The sequence below is a fragment of the Euprymna scolopes genome, chromosome 28, assembly GCF_053919585.1.
Source record: "Euprymna scolopes isolate OS-2025 chromosome 28, ASM5391958v1, whole genome shotgun sequence".
NCBI classification, from domain to species: Eukaryota; Metazoa; Mollusca; class Cephalopoda; order Sepiida; family Sepiolidae; genus Euprymna; species Euprymna scolopes.
In genome coordinates, this window is record NC_136509.1 from 101,605,890 (window position 1) to 101,618,029 (window position 12,140).

Genomic DNA, 12,140 nt, shown 5'->3' on the forward strand with positions numbered 1-12,140 from the left:
TTGTTTTATTACGAAATAATTATTACGAGGCTTTTATTCGTCTGGAAATTTCCGGATAGACATTTATAGGCATTCCATTATCTTTTCCGTTCACTGCTGGTTCGATAAAACATTTTATATATATATATCCACTGCCATACTTGGAAATAATCCCTTCTTCACCCAAACTTTAATGGAAGTTCGTTTCAATCTTTTAATTACAATCTTTGTCTGCAATGTCGATTTCTCTTCGTGTATATATGTATATATATATATATATATATATATATATATATATATATATATATATATATATGTATGTATATATATATATATATATATAGTAAGTTATAAAAATATATATGACAATTAAGCTACATAGAATATTCCGCGTTTCATTCTCGTGAGAATTTGTCAGACTTATGCATAAGCCTGACGAATTCCCACGAGAAAGATATGCGGAATATTCGGTGTGAATGTGTGTGTGAGGACACTTCTCAATTTATATACTACACGAACTTTTGATCGTCTTGGAGAGGCTCCATGTTTTGACAAGCTTCTGGGTTTGACCTTTACTCCTGATCTGAAATGAAACACGTACATCAAATATGTTGCCAGGGACGCTGGGAAAATGGTAGGACCCTTCTACCGCTCCCGAAGATATCTCACTACTGATGCAATTCTCTATCTGTATAAAAGCCAAGTACGTCCAAGGATGGAGTACTGCTGCCACATCTGGGCAGGAGCTGCTAAAAACAGCCTATCCTGCCTTGACAGAGTACAAAATAGACTTCGTGGCTTAGTGGGGGATGCCCTTTTCTCTTCCCTGCAACCTCTCTCCCACAGAAGAGACGTTGCGAGCCTGTCTTTGTTTTATTGCTATTTTCATGGCAACTGCTCGTCTGAGCTCCAATCCCCCCCTCGCCAATCTTTCACGAGAAACACCCGTCTGGCTGAAACTACTGCCAACAATTTTCCCCACTCTTTATCTGTGCCTAAATCCAAACGTAAATTCCATGAGAAAAGCTTCTTTCTTAGAACTGCAGTCCAATGGAACTCTCTGCCGCTTGCCTGTTTCCCACCTGACTACAACTTGGACGTCTTCAAGTCCAACATAAACAAACTCCTGACAAACCTCCCCCTTAAGTAAGACACTCTATCAAAACCCCCAATACTAATGATTACTACAATACTATCTCATTGATTACTGTACACGCAATAACCCTTATCCCTGAGTGGCCTTCGGGCCTTGATAAGTGGTGACCTCCATGTAAAAAAAACCTCTTTCCTACAGAAGAGACATTGCGATCTTTTTCTTTTCTATCGTTATTTTAATACAAGTGCTTGTCTGTGTTCCAATCTCTGCCCCCTTGCAAAATTTCACAAAAAACACTCGACTACCTACACCCACTATCAACAATTTCCCCACTCCCTATCTGTGCCTAAACGCAGATTCCATGAACAAAGCTTGTCTGCTTCCCGACCGATTACAATATGGTACATGAAAAAAGCTCCTTTTCTAGAACTACTCGCCTTGGAACACTGTTTCATTGGTAGCCTTCAAGTCCAATGTAAACAAGTTCTTGTTGAGCCTCCCCCTAATTCAAATTCTATCCAATTTACACCATTATCGATTACTTTACAATCACGTTACATCATTATCCCTTATCCGCGAGTTGCCTTCGGGCCTTGATAAGTAGTGACTCCCTTGGAAAATAATGTGACTCACGGACGGACAGACAAACAAAATATCAATTTATATAAGACATATAGAAACACATGTGTTTTGCGAGTGATATGTGAGCTGGTTTAAATGAATCGCACTTTCTTATCTTTCCTAACGCGTCTTGCATATCGGAAATGTCACGCGTGCATTATTTAATATCGATCGGGAACTTGCATGACCTGATGCATGTTATGCATTGTTTACAAGCTGATGAAGAGTAAGGGTTGGATTAACATATTCACCAAAACATAGTCTATAAGTAAACTATGCTTTTTTTTTTTGTTGTTTTTGCTCACTAGAATTGTGGATAAAATTTCAGTTGTAAGTTATACTCTTTTGGGGATGGAAGGTTCAATCCTTAGTGCAGGCGACATTCAACAAATAAAACATTCATTGCAACATTATATTAAATGACTTACACGATGTTCTGTTTATTATCCGACAATACAGAGTGTTACAAAAGTCTTGGACACAATTTAAGTCTTCATATCTGCTTTACTATAAATTATAGTAAAATGAAATTGTTGCCATTTTAAAGCGAAATGTATGAAAATTTTATAAGACTGCTATTTTTTTTTGTGGGGGTCGTTTTTTTTTCAGATCCAATAATGGCGTTCACTCAACTAGAAAAGACGTTTTGTGTGCTTGAATTTGCAAAAATTAAATTCTTGACACTTGAAGCTATGTTTTGATATATTATCAAGACATGTCAAAATACATCAAACTCGGTGACTGATTAAGTTGCACTGGAATATATTTAACAAGCTGATCGGAAGTTACGGGTTGTTATCATATGTTCTGGTAAGCTGGAAGGACACGGACCTCCAGATCCCCGTGCGTTTTTGGGGGGGCGGGGGAGGGGGGATTTGTTAAAAGAATTGGTCTATGTGCCTCCTATTCCAATAGATTCATTATATTGCTTCTAATGAACAAAAGAACATTATCGACGATGCGAGATTATCTGTTGTGTTGCATGTGTGTGTTTCTGTAACATTTTGTGTATGTGTAGGTAAGTATAAGCGTTTGTATCCGTGTACATACAGGGTGAACCCCGCACCCCAAAAAACGGGCCCCAACTCTAATTAGGCCCCGTTTCTTAGTGTTTTGTCCGAACGAAATTTAACTCAGTGTATTCTTTGTCCCAGCTCCCACTGGAGTCTTGGTGTACTCAGGGTCGCTGATTCTGCCATGTCCTGTAAAATAAGAGCAATCGGGGAATAAATAATGGATATATCACGGTTTTTTATTTGGGGGGGGTAACCCTGTATGTGTACATGTGTGCGAGTGTATGTGTTTCTATGCGGGTGAGCATGCTTTCATAATTGTAACCTTAAATCGAATGTAGATGTTTAATATTGGAGTGAAATAAAAGAATGAAGATTGCTTTAATCAAAGAGATTTCATTTTTACATATTCATATAAACAGACGAGCGCTCACGGCTTTTCATCATACATTTTTCTTCAGATAAATCAGTCTAGTACGATTTGATTTGTGAGTCAGTTATGTTCTTTTTTTTTAATGTAACGAACTTTAAATGATATAAAATATCAGAAAAAAATTTTGATTAGACAAAAATGTGGTTTATTCCAAAGATTTTTAATTGGAGAAAATACGGAATAAAAACCTTGGAAGCCGAAAGACTCAAAGAGTAGACGTTTCAATCGACACCGGTTGACTACCAATGCACGTGTCATTTGTAAGCAAATATACACAAACTGAGTTGTTTGTTTTATTTGTTGATTTTAAACATTAAAGACAGATTTTTTTCATAAAGTGGAGGGAATATATTTTATGTAAGGTGCGTTTTTTTTTTCTGGGTGGGTTGGGGTTAGTGTTAGGGTTAGGGTCTGGGTTAAGGTTTAGGGTTTAGGGTTAGGGTTAGGGGTTAGGCTTTAGGGCTGGGGTTAGGGTTAGGGTTTAGGTTAGGGTTAGGGTTAGGGTTAAGGTTAGGGTTAGGGTTAGGGTCTGAGTTAGGGTTAGGGTTAGGGTTTAGGGTTAGGGTTAGGGTTAAGGTCTTTCCTTTTGTTAACAGAACTTTTCAACAAACGAACTGGTGCCTATCGATTAATTTCTTGTTTTAAAATGAGTTCATTAACTACAATTATTCGGGTCTGCATTGCAATCAACAAAGGTAAAAAAGTGATGAAAACTAAAAAATATTATCGAAGGCAAGATAATTTACTCTTCTACCTATTTGGAAATGTTTTTAGCGGTTTTTACTCACTTCAAAACGTTTAATCGGTTCAAAAATATACATGGTTTATCGATAGGTGCGAACAAGAGAAATGACGGCTAGCTGACTGTTGAATACGTGAAGTTTGGAAAATGAGTTAAAACTGAAAAAGTATGCAAAATACTGTTAGAAACCTGACGAATATATGTGTTCCTTTTACTTTGTCTTTTCAAAAATGATTTTGTTCTTGTGAGTTCCTTACATCACGTGGTTTCATGCCTTGTCCTGATCTATTTCAATAAATAAATAACGTTTCCATGATTAATTTAAGTTAAGTAATATCACATGAGCAAAACACTACAGTGTGTTACACGTCTCTAATCGGTAACAAACTCAACCTGGGAAAACTATCATATAAACCTCAAAGAGAAAATGGAATTACGAATGGCGTTCCAAAAGTAATGCCTCCTATTTTTTATTGTCTGAATGGATCAAAGAGGATTGCAAATCGACTGAACGTATGCATTTATGAGCTGAAAGTTTCGTTTCTCTGTTGCGGATATTGACGTTATAAGATTATAAGAAAGTAGCGTGTTTTGGAGGCGTGTCTAAAGCAGAGTTGCCTCATTCAATTCCTGGCAAGTGTTAATTGAGTCGTGACTGTATGAAAATTAGATTCTGGAACACTAAAGGTCGTTCGTTAAATTAGTACAACTATCGTCTTGGTATTTTTTTTTTATTTTACTTTTTGAGTCAAAAGAAGAAATAGTAGGCTTTACTTTTTGAACGACCCTCGTATGACAAAGTGTGTTCCGGACGTCTATGCACAACCAACGTTAATCACTGGAAATAGATTATTGAGAATGGTGGTAACTATGTAGGAAAATAAAATCTTGAGCACAAAAGGTCACTCTTTTTTTTTAATTTTTTTTTTTTTGTTGTTGTTTTACTCACATTCGCCCCTTACAAGGCATATCTCCACTTCGACGTGAGGGGCTTATATTTAGGATCATGCCTAGGAAAGATTAACTAGATGTTGGTTTACATCACGTTTCTTTTTAGCGTTTGTGGTAAAAAGACTCTTTACTTTTAAAACGGCACTCGTATGTCAACATCTATGTGAAAATGTATTTAATGGGAGTAGTTCTTTTTTTTATTTTTTTTAACTCATGTTCACCTTTAAAAAGCATATCGCCACTTGAACATAAGGGGCTACTATTTGGGGCCATGTCTAGGAAAGATTAACAAGATATTTGTTTATGTTACATTTAAACTTCTGCATATTAGTACAGCCAGGGAAGCAGGCAGCAGGAAGGGAATTCCAAAGTCTAGCTGTTCGGGGAAAGAAACTATTAGAATAGAAAACTTTCTCACATTTAGGGACAACAAAAGTGAAAGGGTTAAACCTTATTGCTAAGCGGGTTTGTCGAGGATATATACGTCGAGGGGATACAAGTGAAATGAGTTCATCAGAACATATTCCATTAAAATATTTGTAAAACAGGCACAGTGATGCAACATTACGACGATGAGACAGGGGCTGGAGCTTAGTTGATAAAGTGGGACCGATTAGATTCACAACTCTTGTTTGAACTTTATCTAAGAGGGAGAGACTAGTGGTAGATGCACCAGCCCAGATGTGGCAACAATACTGCATGCATGGCCTTGTTGAGGTACAGAATACTCTCAGGTGTGAGTAGTCTTCTAGCTCGATAGAGTTCTGATCCAATGGAGTGGGGTCATGGGTAATCTAGTAAACATATAAAGTGGACTCATTTTTTTGGTTGACTGGTGTGTGTTTCATTTTGGTTAGTTTGTCTGTATTTCTGGAGTCAATTTTATGGCGAAACACAATATATATTGGGAAAAGACGCCATAGCTTCGGGGAAAATGTGACTTCATATATTCCCGGATGGAACACGGGGACAAATACAAGAGATCCATTGCTGTTCACCTCGATTGCATTTCTTATTACAGGAATGCCTCGGGAAGCTTTGGAGTGTCAGATCATTATAATGAGGGGCTATACACACTTATATGCACATACACTCACAAAACACACACATACACACGTGCAGACACACACATACGTACAAGGTGCCTTCAATAAGTTTCCAGACTTTTGTACAAGCATTTAAAATTGTCGTAGACTCTTGAAAATTCAGTATTTTTTTGCTATAAATCTTATGAGATGACTGGTCAATTTTTATGATTTCAGGTTCAAATGAACAGTTACAGCAGGAATTGGAATACACCCTACTAAAGCTTTATTGTCACACAGCTGGTGGATTTCAAAAATGCAATCTGGGCGTGAGAACATTTTAAAAGAGCGATATGCAATAAAATTCTGTTTTAACTTTGTAAAAATGACACAGAAACGTATGTAATGCTTCGGACTTATTTAGGACCATCGAGCATGTTTTTTTTTGTGAGGCATAAGAGATTTAAGGAAGGCAGGAAGTCTGTGATGGATGGTGTGAGGGGTAGGAGTTAGGAAGTCAGAACGCAAGAGTTGATTGGTCAAATAAAGAATGAAATTAATAAGGTCAACAAGTGCACAGTTTTTTTACAAAGGTATCGCCACTTACCAAGATCCAGAGGTTACTCAACGATAAGGGTTAAAGAGTGTACAGTAGACGTTTGATATCAATGTGACGAACGGAAGATGCGGAAGATTTGCGCGAAGTTTGTCCCAAGGGTGCACTAGCCTTGTCTTAGATTATTTGACACAGATGGGCATAAGGACAGTTCCTCGCCCTCCTTATAGTCCACACCCTAACCTCTGTGACTTTTTGGTTATTCAAGAAAACCTTTATGAGACAACTGAGGAGATGTTATTGCATATCAGGAATATAATATATCTAGTCTGGTAGAGTATCAACTTCGTTCTGTTACTTAGGGTTACATCACTTGGAGAAGGTGCAAAAAAGGCGTAAAAGTTAGTGTGTGTTAGTCATACCGAGAAAACCTTATTAGGGCCGCGAATACCATGTGATTTCGAACATTAGTAAACGTTTACTTGTAGGGAAAAGTATACTCATGCCAAATTTCTCTGACAAACCCCTGCACAGTAGAATTTTAGACACTAGAAGAAAATGTCTAGTAGGAATCCAAGTTATCACGCGTGTCTAATAAGCATTCAAGTTCTCACATTTTTTGTTTTATTTTACTTCAGTCGAAGTTCCCAGAAATCAAGGGGCACCCTGCGTGGGGCTGACACTTGAACTCTTTATGACATACCACACTGAGTTAGTAAAGAAGTATATCTTTTGTTTTGGTCTTTTGGTCTTATTGGATTCTAGGACAAGAATTTATCTAGTCTGGTGGAGTATCCATCTTCGTGCTATTACTTGAGGTAACATCACTTGGAGAAGGTGCACCATTCCTCGTGAAAGCTAATCTGAGTTAGCCATAGAAAGGAGATCTTATTTGAGCTGCGAATACTATGTGATTTTGAATATTTGGTCAGAGTTTACTTCTGGAAAAGTATCATGCCAGGATGTACTGACAAACCTCTGTACAGAAGGACCTTAGACACTCGAGGATGGCGTCTAGTAGGCATTCAAGTTCTCTCCCATATGAATTCAATTATATTAAGTTCTTAAGTGTGTATGATTCTCGTGTTTTTTTTTGGGGGGGTGCTATTAATCGTAAATGTTTAGTGCTAATAAACTTTTATTTTAAATGATTTCTCAAAATAATTTGATTACGGATTTAAAGTAATTCAAAAATCAATTTCCAATTTTTTCGCAAACAGGTCAATCATTTTCTTTGCCACCATGCAACGCTAAATTGGAACAGCTAGCAATTAATATAATTTTATATTGAGAACATATTAATAATAAAGGTGTTGTTTATAATAATATTGTGTTTTAATTTAATATAAAAGCCTAAATAGATTACCAACAAATATCAACCAATAATAAAAATAAAGTTGACGCCATTTTTTTTTTTTTTTTTTTTTTTGCAGCAATCGTAAAAAGCAACATTTGTGGCGATGCCTATAAAATGGATGACGTCGCAATTATTCGCAAAAATGGCAAAAATAGAACTGTTGAAAATAATAAATAGTTCATCGCCGTCAGACGCTTTTCTATTTATTATTTATAAAAGCGAGTTTAAATTTTTAAAAGCATTCATTTTGAAAAGTTTTGTTTTTTGGTCGGTGAAACATATGTCTGCAAAGATTTTCAGAACTAATCGATACAGCCCAAATTTATAACAGCAAAAACTATCCGCCCAAATGTTGTTTACATTGAAAAAGAAACCACACAAAACTTTATGCAGCGATAATGCAGATAGGTATCTATGAATAAATAGGAGCTAATATATAAGGAAAAGTCAAGCAGATAGGTATCTATGCATAAATAGGAGCTAATGTATAAAGAAAAGTCAAGCAGATATGTATCTATGCATAAATAGGAGCTAATATATAAAGAAAAGTCAAGCAGATATGTATCTATGCATAAATAGGAGCTAATATATAAAGAAAAGTCAAGCAGATATGTATCTATGCATAAATAGGAGCTAATATATAAAGAAAAGTCAAGTAGATCCTTGAAATTAAACAACTATAGTATTTCATCCGAAAAATCATCAAGGCTTTGATCCTTAACTGGCATCAATTGAAATAAATGGCTCTCATTTTGAGGAGCTTCATCTTTTGACAAGCTTCTGGGCTTGACCATTACTCTTGATCTGAAATGGAACAGGTACATCAAATCCGTTGCCAAGGTCGCTGGATGAATGATGGGATACTTCTATCGATCCAGTAGATATCTACCATGCTGATGCAATTCTCTATCTACATAAAAGCCAAGTACATCCAAGGATGGAGTACTATTTCCACATCTGGGCAGGAGCTGCTAGAAAAACCTTATCCTGCCTTGACAGATTTCAAAATAGACATTGTAGCCTAGTAGAAGTTGCCCTTTTTCCTTCCCTGCAAACTCTTCCTCACAGAAGAGAGGTTGCGAGCCTGTCTCTGTTTTATTGTTGTTTTTATGGCAAGTGCTCGTCTGAGCTTCAATTTATGTCCCCTTCACCAAACATTCACGAGAAACGCTCGTCTAGCTGAAACCACTATAAATAATTTCCCCCAATCTTTATCTATGCCTAAACCTAAACGTAGATTCGATGAAGCTTCTTTCTTAGAACTGCACACCTGTGAAACTCTCTTCCGTTTTCCTGCTTTCCAGCTGACTACAATTTGGGTGTCTTCAAGTCCAATGTAAACAAGTTCTTGATAATCTGTTCCCCTTAAGTAATCCAATTTACCAAATTTACACTACTAACGATTACTACGATATTGTCCTTTTGACCAATGTAAACTCTTTAACGTTTATCCTCAATAAACAAAAAACAATATGCTCTTAAATATATTGATTTTAATCCTACGTATCTTTACGCAGTCAACATGTCTTTGTTTCAAAAGATCTGCTGAGTTTTCTCCCTTGCATTTATTAATGAAACCAGTTCGTCAAAATTATTATAAACTAGCAGGCCGCCCGGCGTTGCCCGGTCGTAAAATACGCATAAATATTATATTTTAATTCATACAGAAACTGAGACATGTGCATGCGAGTATTATCTTTTTTGTTTGTTTTTTTTTTCTAAACAGTTTACTTCTTGTAAGTAAAATATATACCTGAGCTGAAATTGAAACTAAAAACCGAAGACAGTGAAACAAGTACGATAACCATTAGGCCAGTTTGACATATTTAAAATGTGTCTTCAAACCTATTTATTCTTAGCATAAGTAATCCGTCATGTGAACGATTCGCGCATGCGTATTCGTGAAATAGTTGACAAAAAGATAAATATCCGATGACCCCCCCCAACGTACCAATTTTTAAATTTTGACCCCTTAGCAGACCTTGTGTTAATCGTTCACATAAACAGTTTCCTTATTTTGTTCGATTTCAGCTTAAGTATATTTTTTTTTTTACTCATAAGAAGGGAACTGTTTAGAAAAAACATAATACTTGCATTCACGTGTTTCGGCTTCTTTTCGTTTTGTATTTCATTTTTTAAGGAATTTCGCGTTATGTTAATACGTTTATTACCTACAGTACTTTTGTTTATAATAAATAAAAATTTTGCATTAATTAAAATATTATATTTTACCTTGGGGGGTCGCCACTTATCAAGGTCCGAGGGCCACTCGAGGATGAGGGCTAATGAATATAAGGTGGTAGCGAAGTAATCGCTAATGATGTATATTGGGTAAAATTTGATTATTTATGAAGACGATCTAACAGGAACTTGTTTACTTTAGATTTGAAGGCTACCATGTTGTACTCAGTCGAGAAGCATGCCTATGGAACAGTGTTCCAAAGGCGGGCAGTTCTGGGAAAGAAGCTCTGTTAATGGAATCTGCGTTTATTTTAGTCATAAATTAAGTGGGAAAATCATATATAGTGGTTTTAGTTAGTCGAGTGTTTTTTGTGGAAATTTTGCAAACGGAGATTATAGATTGGAGTTCAGACGAGCATTTGCTATTAAAATAGCAATACAACAGAGACAGGCTTGCCATATCTCTTCTGTGAGAAGAGGTTGCGTAGAAGAAAAAAAAGGGCATCACCTACTAGGTTTCGAAACTGGTTTTGAACTTTATCAGGGAAGGATAGGATGTGACAACAGTGCTTCATTGTATGGCGCACCTTATGCAGATAGAGGATCGCATCGGGAGTGCTATACCTACTGGAATAGTAGAGTGATCCAACCATTTTTCCAGCGATGTTGGCAACAGATTTGATGCATGTGTTCCAATTCCGATCAGAAGTGAATGTCAGTCCCACAAGTTTTTCAAGACACGAATCTTCTTCAACACTAGATCCATTCATTTCAATTTGGGCGTGGTGGAGATAAGAGGGATTATGATGAAAGTAGAGAAGTTTGGTTTTTGATGCATTAAAATTAACCAGCCACCTTTTTCCCCATTGCACCACGTTCTCAAGATCAGAAGAGAATCAGAAAGATCTTTGTCATTGCTGGTCATTGAAGTGTCGCCATAGATTTTCGTGTCGTTTGCATAAATGTCTACGAAAGACATAAGAATGTGATTTGAGAGATCATTGATGGAGATCAGGAACAGGGTTGGACCCAGGATCGAATCCTGACGGACACCAGCGTTAATACAGTGAGTTTATGATTTTTTCTCATCAACCACTACTCTTATAAGCCTATGAGAGAGAAATAATTTTATAACTGATAGCACATTCCTAGCTGTTCCATGGCTGGTGATCTTGTGAAGTGGGCCTTTATGCTATACTCTGATAAAAGTTGTTATATATGTCAAAAGCTATTGCTCTAGAGACAAAGCTTCCATCAGGCGATTTGCTAATCCGATGTAATATACCAGTTAGTACATCAGCTGTTGATATCGCAGTACGGAAACTATACTGAATGTAACTGAGCAGGTTATTTTTGCCAACGTGGTTTATCACAGATTCCATCAACTTACTCATAACGCACAGGAGACTGATTGGTCTATACAGATAGAAGATAACTGATCGCCGGATTTTTTTAAAATACAAAGCAAACTGATGAAGTTTTCCAAGGTGTTGGGAAGCATTTCTCTTTAAGACAAGGTTTTAACAGCTTTGTGAGTATGGGAGCTAGTTCCGGTTGAAGCTTTTTGAACACGATGAATGGAATGCCGTCGAGGCCAACTGCTGTATTAGAATCAAATATTTAGGCGTATTTTACGACGGGGCAACGCCGCGCGACCTCCTAGTATTCATATAAAAAGAAATAAACAAACACACATTGGTCTTTGTTATATATTATATAGTGGATAACGGGACATGTGTGCTAGTCTGCCTGCATATTTGCTTTCGTCCCCGCTATATAATCTGCACACGTTCAAAGTTATGTTGACGCAGCGGTTCCCGTTAAATCTTATTCAAATAAATACGTATTGATCTTTATCGCTATACGTTGGAGATCTATTTTTTTGGGGGGGGGGGGACGAAAACTTTAGAAAGAATTAGTGACTTCTTTTTACCGATATGTAGGATTTAATCAAGCCAAACCCGATTTTATTTACTGTAATATTGGTAACAAGTCAATACAAGATTTGAAATATTTGCTGGTGATCACCCGCCAAAATCGACTGAATGTTCGAATGCAACTCCTTCAAAATAAAAAGAAACACAAAAAATAACCAAATGTCTGACTTCGACGAGGTAAAATTCAAGACCAACCACTTCTTTTTAAGCTTTATAGTCGAGCTATCATGTCGTCACAGTAAATATCCA

The 12,140-nt window shown here is 36.7% G+C and overlaps 1 protein-coding gene across 2 annotated transcripts in view; it reads right to left on the bottom strand.

Moving 5' to 3' along the window:
• Positions 1-11,880: 11,880 nt before the first annotated feature.
• The window catches only part of LOC145249761 (epididymal secretory glutathione peroxidase-like), a 35,580-nt gene continuing 35,320 nt past the window's right edge, over positions 11,881-12,140 (bottom strand). For both annotated transcript variants that reach the window (XM_080111682.1, XM_080111681.1), the window contains exon 4: positions 11,881-12,140. This exon is cut by the window's right edge and continues 74 nt beyond it. The gene's annotated coding sequence lies outside the window, so the exon portion shown is untranslated.